Source organism: Gouania willdenowi, chromosome 6, assembly GCF_900634775.1.
Source record: "Gouania willdenowi chromosome 6, fGouWil2.1, whole genome shotgun sequence".
NCBI classification, from domain to species: domain Eukaryota; kingdom Metazoa; phylum Chordata; class Actinopteri; order Blenniiformes; family Gobiesocidae; genus Gouania; species Gouania willdenowi.
In genome coordinates this window covers 24,143,028-24,154,594 of record NC_041049.1, presented here as the reverse complement: position 1 = coordinate 24,154,594, position 11,567 = coordinate 24,143,028, and positions in this window count along the sequence as shown.

Genomic DNA, 11,567 nt, shown 5'->3' with positions numbered 1-11,567 from the left:
AAAATGACACAAGAAATCAACAAAAAGACTACAAAACTTACTAATCTAGAATTAGATGTAGAAAAAAACCAACAAAAATACACAAAATGACTACAAGTGACTTAAGTCCAGGTGATTCCTGTCTAGTCTTTTTTTGGGGCTCCTTAATGTCTGTTGTGAAGGTGCTGAGTGAAATAACTCTCATACAGGTAATCCTGCTTTGTTTGAAGAAAGGTTGTAGCCATACTGTATATAGGCTTTGTATAACACCTCTGTCTGCTTGTCTCAATTTCTAGTTATTAGAAAATGAATATCGGATTTTATCGAACTGCATCTAAAATCTCTGATGTAATATAAATGGGTTTTTTAGTTTTATTATTTCAATATCTTTTATTCTATTTATTTATTTGTTTTATTCAATAATAGAATATTCTTATTCTAAAAGGTTAATTATAAGTAATCTATTGGTTTATAATTAATTAGCCTTTTTTAACATTCCACACGACAAAATAAATAATAAAAGTATGTGTGATTCGTGCTGATATTATATCGGATCGATATTGGTTTCGGACAATAGTCAAGGCTGCGATATCGGTATCATATCGGAAGTGAAAAAGTTGTATCGGGACATCCCTACTTTAAAGGCAGTGGCTATCCGTACGGTTGGCGTATCAATATACCGACATTCTATTCGTACACAGTGCCCCTCATTGGCCAGTTTAAGTCATGTGATAGTTCAGTCATTGGCCATTTTAGGTCACGTGACTAAGACTAACCCTAACCCTAACTCTAAACCTAAAACGCTACGTACGTGTACTTTGGCAACCGTACGAATAGACACTTTCTATTTTAAATGTGTTTATACCTGCTCTTGTCTATTTATATTAAACCTGTGCTCCACTATCTATGTGTTAACTCTGCCTTTGAGTCCTTCACCACAACACACCGACCCCATTGTATCAATATGCTACTTAGCAGGCATGAGATATGGTTACATCTCTGATTGAGGGTGGAAACACTCTCCCCCTTACCAGCACCTCCATGTGTGCTGGTAATCATCTGATGACACAAGCCCCAGGCTAAAGTCAATATTTAGTGACTAAAAGGAGAAGCATCACAACATATACATAAACACTGGACAAAATACAATTAAGAGTTGTTGGTATGTCACCAGTAGTTCCTGAGAACAGGAACTATTGGTGACTTCAGTACAAAGGATGTTATGCACTGTCATGCAGGACAAATGTGAAGTAGATAGGACTGATGTTGCAAAGTCAAAGTGGTACATTTAGGCACGTAGGAATGAATGAGAGGGAGTGGTTGTCTGTCCTGGGTGTGCGGCCGATGACACCAGCGGACTCTTGCAACCCTGAAAGGGAGCGAGTGGGTCTGAAAAACAATGGATGGTAGGAAAAGCCCATCTGTCAAATTTCTGACCCGCTTGTTCCTTTTTCAGGATTGCGGGGGTCTGCTGGTGCCTAGCTACAGCTCTCATTGGGCGTTAGGTGGGGGTACACCCTGGACAGGCTGCCAGTTCATTGCAGGGCGGATGGAAAGACAGTTCAGATAAAAATATAGATAGACAGAGAAAAACTCTAAATTAGTCTTCTCTCTCTTGATTATTAAAGATTAAATCGGGGCTTTCGCCTTTAATTGGCCATGTAATGTTATTACATACATGGAATTTGTCCCCTGCATTTAACCCAGCAGCCTTTTTTGTGGCGCCTGGGGAGCAGGCATGTAATATATGTTTTTCCTATCCTGAATTAAATCCTACATAAGAGGCTGACACTGACTGTAATGTACACTTTTACCTACAAGCAATGTAGAGAATCCATATGTTTTGTACGGATGGAAAAAGCCAGGGTTAATAAATAAATGCAATGGAAGTGCTGAAGGAATATGCAAACTCCACACAGTAAAGACTCATTTAAATTAAACTCATTCAGATCAAATCTTAGTGGCACTTTAACGGTTCAATTTCTTTACAGTTCACGAAAAAAGTTTGATCTGCTTTACAAACTGGAATAAAGTGTTCTACAGAAATGAGCAAGCCCAAGAATGAAAACATGCCTTTGAATTACAATGAATTTTAGGAGTTGGAGATAGAGAATGTCTCTTTTTAATTAATGCATGCTGCCAATAGAAAAGGCAAAGAGTCAAAGGAAAAACTTTGATAAGGAGACACCCCCAAGGAAATCTGGGGAATATAATTGAGTCCAACTCACATTGTCCACACTGTCAGGCAGTAATATTGTAAACTTTAACATGCAATTATAGAAGAATGTTTGTCTGCTTTAACTAGTGCAGATACTGGCAGCTGGAAGTCCAGGGGCAACAAATGACAACTGGTTCAAGCCTCACCTGGGCCATCACTGTGGGATGTTGAGCAAGTCCCGTAAAATGGCTGCCAACTGTTCCCCAGGGATGGTTAGTGAATTTCTCCATTGTGAGCTCAATAAAGTATATATATATAAAAAAAAAAAACACCCAAAAAATACACAAAACAATATAAGCATACAAAATACACACATTGCATCAAAGAACGCACAAAATAACAATAAAATTACATTAAAACTACAGGAAAATGTACAAAAGACAAAAAAAAACCTAATTTGTTTTCTCCTGTTAATGTTCAGATTGATCATTAATCTAAATGCTGACATTATTGTTCACAATGTGGATTGAACACATCACATTTATTTGGTCCCACTGTTATAGAAGTTGTTCATCCATGATGTAGTGTTTCAAGTCAAACATAGGACTTTTTAAATTCCTGACAGGTGAGTAATCAAACTCCATTGGCCATGTTACAAAGTAGTTTCTAAATGTCTTTATACTAGACAGAGGTAACAGTTGCTGCTTTATGGAAAGGTCAAGGATCCATGAGATGGTGAATATGTAAGTGGGTTATTTGGAATTATTAGCAACTGTAACAAAAAGCCATATTTGTCACACTTTTAGGGTCACTTAGCAGTCAGATGCAGATAGATTATCTGCCTTTTGATTGAAGATAAAAGGGAGATAATGGGGTTTGACTGTCTAGAGGTTGTAAAATGCCAAAGGGATAAATTGTAAAAACTGAGAATCCAGTCTATAACAGGGCTAACTAATGAAAACAGACACCTTCATGGGTCACAAGCAGGAGCCAGTGATGTTCTGATGGGAATAAAACAGCAACAATCACTACTGGATCCTGAAGACCATATTGGTTAAACTCTTCTTTAATTATTTAGATGCAACTACGTGTCAACATAAAAGCAATAACAGTTGCTTTTGTCTTGTAGGGCCATTAGCTCGTCAAACTGACTTCAGTATGGATACATTTATAGCAAACATAGAAAACTTTAGGGAGTCACATTTTGGTAGAATTTTAGCAGCATGTTGGAGAACACGTAGCACAGCCTGACAAGAGAAATGTAGTCTTTAATGTCTTCAAGACGCTTAAAGGCCATTGGAACGTGTAAGTACCAGTAGAGACAACAACGTATCCCATTTAATTTAAAGGTCAAATTTACAAAAGTATAAGCAGCACCTTTAAGGAATACTGATAAAGTTCTGATAATGGAAGTAAACAGCAGCTGCTGATCTGAACAAATGAAGACAAACATGGTATGAGTGGAAAAAACCAGAATGCCCGACTTAGAAAGAGTATTAATGAAGAAGTCACTTACAAACACAGGTAGATCTCAGACCTGGTGGTCAGCTCCAAGTGTTGGCTGATGCTCTCATAGTCGTTCACCAGTCTTTATATCTTTGCTGACCCGTAAGAAGAACATGTCACAATGAGAATCTGTTCAACCTGCTGTAGTGCACATTTAGATCAGTTTCTCTCTGTGACTAATTCTACTGATGCTGCAGTGTTTCTGTACAGAGGTTGTTTGTGGTCAGAGAAAACATTGCTTGGTCATTAAGGAAACAAGGTTATTGTCTTCTTGTCATGACTGAAATAGGACAGTGAGCACAGGTTCATGTGGCAAGTAAAAACCTGATGGTAAAATGGAGAGAATGCTAAAGTGTATGAATGGTGAAGTGAATGGTAAATCTAGGACGACTTTAACAAGCTGAAAACCCCTTTACCTGCTTTAAATTAATGAAAGAGGAGAATGAACTTTACTCTGAGCTCCTCCTGTATCACAGAACCTAATCCTGAGATGGGATCACATTTTAGATTTGTGTATTCTTATTTTAGATAATATTTTAACCCCACAGGTAGCATTGATATATTACATTATATCACTAAATATATTACATAGAAGTGTACGGATCCGATATTCATATCGGATATCAGTCCCATATCGGCTATATACAAATATCGGATTTTATCGGACTGCATCTAAAATCATTGATATAAGTTCTCCGATAAAATGTTCCGCTCCATTACTTCCATCCATAGGTGACTGTGGTTCACACTACAACAACGTAACGTACTGTTGATGACTATTGTTCTCTGTTTGAGCAACATCACTTGATCAAGCCTTTTAAAACATTTCACACTACAAAATAGGTAATAAAAGTATGTATGATTTGTGCTGATATTGAATCGGATCAATATCGGTATCGGCCGATATGCAAGGCAGCAATATTGGTATCATATCGGAAGTTAAAAAGTTGTATCAGGACATCCCTAATATTACATGGTTTGTTTATATTTTTTCGCACCAGTGATTCGTACGGTGAGGAGAAACCAAGACATGGAAGGCTCTGTGGTTCAAACACAAAAAACATAATCACACATATCAGATAATGAAAATTATTAAATAATTAAATAATGTGATTTTGGTTCTTTCTGTCTTTTAATAATACAACTTGTATACAATGTAAATAATCACACTTAACCACATGCTATTACATTCCTTTCACTTACTGCACCTTTTTTGTCTTTGGAATTTGTCCATTTGGCAGCTTTGAGATCAAGACAATGCTCACATTTCACTTTCACCATCAGTTCAAACAGTCCATGTTTGTGTTTTTAGGATAAACTCAAGTTACTCAGGGACTCGACTCAGGGTGGACAATAGGAAACATTCTGATCATTATTCAATCACTTTTTTATTATTTAGATTATTCACACTATTTACAAGTAAAATAAAACAATTTAAAATAATACCACTCAACGGAAGAAAAGAATAAAAGATAATTTGAGACAGAATATTGTGAAACACTTTTTTAATCTAGGTAAGCTAAATTCCAAGTACAATGTTGACCTGAAAGACTTCAAGTTTTCCTAGTCACACAATTGTTTTATTTGGCTAAACTTGACTTAAACACTGCAACATTAAAGTACGCTACGTAACAAGGAAGCAAATCAGTCTAAGCATAGTGGTCCTTACTATTTTTATTTTTCATAAAAGCCATATTGGCAGAGCAAAATCAAAGGAAAAGCCACTTTTACCACATTAAAATCCATGTTGTCTCAAAAACGCCTGTTTAACGCTCTGCAGTGAAGGTTGTTTAGTTGCTTACAAAATGAAGCAGTAAACTATGCTATTTTCCCCTTTCTTCACTGCTTGGCGGATATTTTTGATTTACTTTTGGATGCGTTGTTGGTTTGTCATAACCAGTATTCTTCTTTTTTTTACTTTCTCTTGCACATACAACCTAAACATTTTTTAATCCAAGGTAAAATCCTTTCTTTTCTCAACTTTTTATGACTGAGAGATACATTTGTATTCATTATATTGTTGATTTAATGTTTTTATTATTGATTTTAAACTCTGTTTAATGTCTTAATGTTTTCATTAATTTTCAAACTATGTTCAATGTTTTCTGTTTGACTTTTTAATCATGTAAAGCACAATTGAATTTGTATGAAATGTGCTACACAAATAAATTTGCCATGCCTTAAAGTTCAAATACATTAAATACTAATATTTGAGATTTGTGTTAACTTTTGCACCAATAATGCTGAAAACATTGTATTTTAAAAACACAACCCACAGCATAAGCCATAGCTCTGTGTTTATCAACAAATGATGTCAATCAAAAATATGTGTTTTGGATTTCTAATGGCTGTGTAGTAACAGTGAGTTTTAATAACATAATGTATAATAATCAGTATATCCACAGAGGAATCAAAAACATTGACAAATGTTTTTGATTCACTCATTATTATTGTTGTTGTTTTTTTTTTTTTTTTAACTCATTTAAATACAATACAACACAATGTAATACAGAAATGAACATACAACTACAAAGGAACAGGAAGACAATAAAAGCAACAGACAAAAAAAGAATAATAAACAAAATATTCATAAGGGATGGCTTTGGTGCTCGTGTTGATATATTTCTTGAATGTTTTGTAAATGTTTATGTGTTTATGGCCTTAGTGTTTGCAGTGGTTTCAATGGTGTGAAGTAATTTAGTTTTGAAAGTGATCTTGATTTGTTTTGTTTTGGCTCCATTTGGCTTCGTGTATGTGGTATTTAGTGAGGAATATTAGGGTTTGAATCAGAGGTCTTCAGGAAAGATGTGGTTATTAAAGTAATAAAGGATGTCTCTCTCTCTCCCAGAGGACGACCATATATCCTGTTTTATTGTAAATAAATTGCTGTAAGTGGATCCAGAGGTTTTTACTGTAAGTGCAGTTGTAAAACAGGTGACTCATCTCTTTTTTACGGAAATGTAGAGCTGCCACAGGTGAAAATATATTTTAGACCACTATATTGTATGAACAATATAATTATACTGTACAACCTTGATAGTATATTGTACAAACATTATACTTATATTCAATTATATATACTTATAGTGTTATATTATATTACATATAATTATATTGTTCATACAATACAATTATATTGTTTGTACAATATAGATATATTGTTTGTACAATATAGATATATTGTTTGTACAATATAATATCATGTTCGCATAATAAAATTATATTGTTTGTGCAATATAATTATATTGTTCGTACAATATAATATCATGTTTGTACAATATAATAATATTGTACAAACAATATAGTGATCCAAAATATATTTTCCATTGTGGCAGCTCTACGCTTCCGTACTTTTTGGCAGAATTTGCAATTATGATTAATATCTAACTTAAATCTTTACAAAGTTTTTTTTTTTTTTTTGCTGGATATATATTGTGAAGAACAACATTAACAGCTGGGCTCTGGAGCAAACAGGTGCAGGCAGCTTTGACATGATGTCCAGCAGGGGGAGCTCCACCACCAGTAAGGAGGCAACAGTCAGTCAGTCACCCAGACCAGTGTTTCCCATCCTTTCCACTGGTCTAATCAAATAGTAGGTAGTCGTACCCCCTAAGTTTCAATACCTGGAGCTCCAAAATGTTTCAAAATGATCCTGCAAAGACAAAGCAAAATGAAATATTTTAGATTTTAAATACTAAACATGTTTGCACAATGTCTATTTAAAGCGTCAATCAATCAATCAATCAAACTAAACATAAATAGTCATTCTAAAAGTAATCAAAAGATAATTCTAAAACTGTAAGAACAACATAAGAATAGGGAAGCTATATACTTTACCTGATAGAATTAACAAAGTAGAACACGATACAATAAAAAGTAGATAAAATAATAATAAAAAATATATATATTTATAATTAGTTAAAAGCTAAATTGAACAAATGGGCATTGAGCCCGTTCTTAAAAATATGAGCCAATGCAACAAATTTAAAACCAATGTAATGTGCTGTAGAACCAGTTTTCATTTTTCATTAAAATAAATGATATGATTATTTTTTTTTTAATCTCACACTCATTTTCTGTGAAGAATATACCAGGAAAACGTTTCAATGACCACACACACTATATCCCACCCTTGCCACCCACACATTTCTATTACACACTGGATGTTTGGGTGTACTGGACCTGGGGTTAATCAAGTTTGGGAATGTATGGTCAGGTGCTGTGTACCTCCTGTTCACCATGGTGGAAAGAATAGGGAAAGCAAGTCAGCGCTCCCCCCAATGCTAACAGATCTGTAAAATCTTCTAAGTTTGTGTACATGGCTGACATGTCCATGGTGTCATACTGTACGTGCCAATGAAAGGCAATAATGTAGTATTCATGATTACACTGCACTAGGATGTGAGAATCTGTAGCATCAAAACCCAGAAATCATCATGGAGTATAATGCCACTAGGTGGAGTGGACAACATGGACAAGCCGGTGGACATCTTGCATGCATGTTTTACAGAATTAAATCCACATTTGTCATGCAAACCTACTGGCAATTGCTAATCAAACACCACTCATGAAGTACACACACACACACACACACACACACACGCACACACACACACACACAATCATCTCATACTGCACACCAAATGCATTTCCATCTGATGCTGATATGTGACACACCAGGGAAGTCTGTGTGTGGCAGAAAGGCTGAATACAAACAGTCCACCAGGACCTGAGTCTGCACTGTGCATACATCATAGACAAAGGACACCCCAACACACTGACAGGTCCAGTAATTGCATTCAGCGGATCATAAAATTGCACAAATTGCATCATTCTTGCCTCGATGAGGACGAGAAGGGGGGAGGGGATGCAGTTTCACACAGGGTTTGAATGCACTCCGATTGCAGTTAATTAAAAACAAGTGGTGCTCCTGCATAGTAATGCGTCACCTTCAAGCCGGCCTCCACAAAAAGAATGGTAAACTATGTTTTTTTTTTTGTCATCTCTACATTACAGTTTCAGACTCTATTTTGGCCAGTGATGAGCATTTACTTTGAACCTGAAAGCATCAGTAATCACACTCACACACATTCCTAATCCCATTAATAATGCACCATTAGGAGCATCAGTTAGCTTACTTAGGTCAGCATCATTTTCCAAATACATAGCACAGAATATGAATCATAATATTGTAATATTGATCCCTGTATCAAGTGAGAAATATCCTTCACTATAGGTCTTCATCAGCCCTTTTTATATTTAGCTCTGAACATCAGTGCATGTAATGAACTGATGTCTGGATTGAATGGCTGATGATTAGAATAGTTCTACTCATGGGGAAGAGAAAGACATGAGGACTGTCTGGGTCACTCTGTACTGGTAATAATAAGTGTGAACCTTTCCAATTAGCATATATAAATATGTATTTCCTCTACTCTCAGGGAGCAGGGGCTGTGGAATGATTTTGGATTTGAAAGCTATCCCTTGCCCCTTAAGAACAAGGTGAAAGCAATGATGCAAAGAATGAAATACTTTGAAACTGAGATAGAACCGAATACTACAGCATGGCTACATATTAACACATCCTTAAAGAAACAATAAAAGTATGTCATAGGGAAATTTAGATTTCATTTTTGGAAATAAATCAATGTTAGAAACACAATGTTGTAATGACCTCTAGCCAGTGAGTCTATAAAAGGCTTATTTTTCAAATATATATTAAGTTGAAATATGTTTTATGTTATTCATTCAGGTATTTGTTCAGTGGTAATTTTGCACTATTGGTTCAGTGTAAGGCTGATAATCGGAATTTCTCAGAAATCTATGTACATGTATCATTTTTTTGGAATGTGAAAAAAAAACCTAACTAGTCTTTTACTATGGTCTACTGCCGGTGGTCATTCATATACATTAATGTATATAAGTACCGCCTCCGTCCTATAGACCCCTATACAAATAGGATTGCCCAGCCAATAGGCTTCGACTTCCTGTTTTTGAGACTGTCAATCAAAGTGAATGTGGAACTGTGGAAACAAGGCCACGCATCACAACAGCAAACAGTTAAATATGTTTTAGGATCTTACCTGACCCATAGACCTATATCAATGTGACCTGATGCTACCTTGTTATGTTCCACAATGCGCATGCAGAAAAGTAGAGGCGTGGCTTCTGGTAAATTGGGAGAGGCAGTGGGAGGAAGTGGAGCTGTTTAGGGCGGGACATCGAGATGTTTCTCAGAAACTCCGGATAGCAGCTTTAAGTATTGTACCAGTGATATAGGAATAGTTTAAACATGGTTTCTGATCCTGTTTTTATTTTGCTTTTAATTTTTTCATTTTATTGTGTGGTTACGGACTCTCTGTTTGTGGGTTGATCAATGTTTGTATTGCAGTTTCTGTCCTGTCAGTGTTATAAGTGCAGAGAGCACTTAGAACTCTTCCTTCTCAATGTTTGTTCCCTCACAGAAAAAAATTGTGCAAAAGTGCATTTATCCAGTGATATTCAGATAAAAGGAACTAAATATCTGTACATTGTTTAGTTAGAAATGCATGGTAAAGTGCCAAAGTAGCAGCCTTTTTGCTTTTAACATACACAATAAACAAGAAAAAGATTTGTAAAATGATAGATCATATACAAGTTATAATACATAAAATTGTAAAGTTGCTCAAGTACTATAGTCCTTTCAAAACATCAGCTAATCCATCAAAATATCATTCAACAGTATTTCTTGTAACTTACCATTTAAATGAACAATTATTGAAAATAAACGATTCAATTATCGATTACTATGTCTGAATGACAATGCATTGATCCATTTAGCCAAAATTTTTCAGCTAAAACTTAATACTAAGAGGTGTTCATCATCGTCTCACTACACAGAAGCTTGAAGCAGGAGAGTGCATGTGAGCGCGCTTTATATTTGTCACACTTAATTATTATTTTTTATCTCATGCTGCTATCATATTATTACATCACTTAAAACCCAAACAAATAAACAACACATTTTTTCCCAGTCAACTAGAATGCTGTCGATGTGTGGTTGTGTACATGTTTACACGCCAACATCCTTACTACCAACAACACAAATGTATTCATATATTGTTGAGTAAATTCCTTAATTGCTCCTTTGTAAATATGACATTATTGATGAACATTTAAAAAAAAAAAATACACCAGTTTCCAAATAAATGGTTCATTATCGTAGATGAAAGTACAAGCACAATTCTTGGAAACAGACTGACTGCTGATGATTGCATTGCTCACAATGAAACTAAAGCAGTAAACAGTCAAAAACAGAAAAATTAAAAGAGTTATTGTCATGCATGTTATGGCAGTGTGGATGAATGAGTAGAGACTGAGTCACACTTTAGGGTTGCTGGTCAGATGCAGAGACAGAGTTTAAGATGGACAGAACAGTCTGGGGTTACCAAACTAGGAAGAGTGTGTCCCTGCAAATCTGCTGCTGTTTGGAGCTCTCTCTCGTTATGTGTGTTGCTAATAGTGTTAGTCAAAACATGTCTCCTCGGGTAGAGACCTTTGTGTGTGTTATCAGAGTGCTGTGGTATCTGGCCTGCATGTATCTGACCAGAAGTGTTCTGTAATTTACTATATCAGTGATTTCAAACTGTCAACCCCAGCAAACCTTCAATGTTTTATTTGTTACTCATCTATAGCAGAGAAGCAGGTGTATGTTATGCTGTTTCTTTTACGAGCTGCACCGACTGCATGGAACCTACATGCATGTTTAATGCACCTAGTACCAGAATGACAGAAGAAAGAATGTCTCTTTCATTCGTGTAAGTAATGAACAGGACATAAACCATTAAGTGCTTTTCAAAGGACTTTTTAGTTTAGCACTTTTATCTAAGATGATATGGACTGTATATTGTAAAGCCTTTAATTAAAGATGCCCTTTACCTTCCCT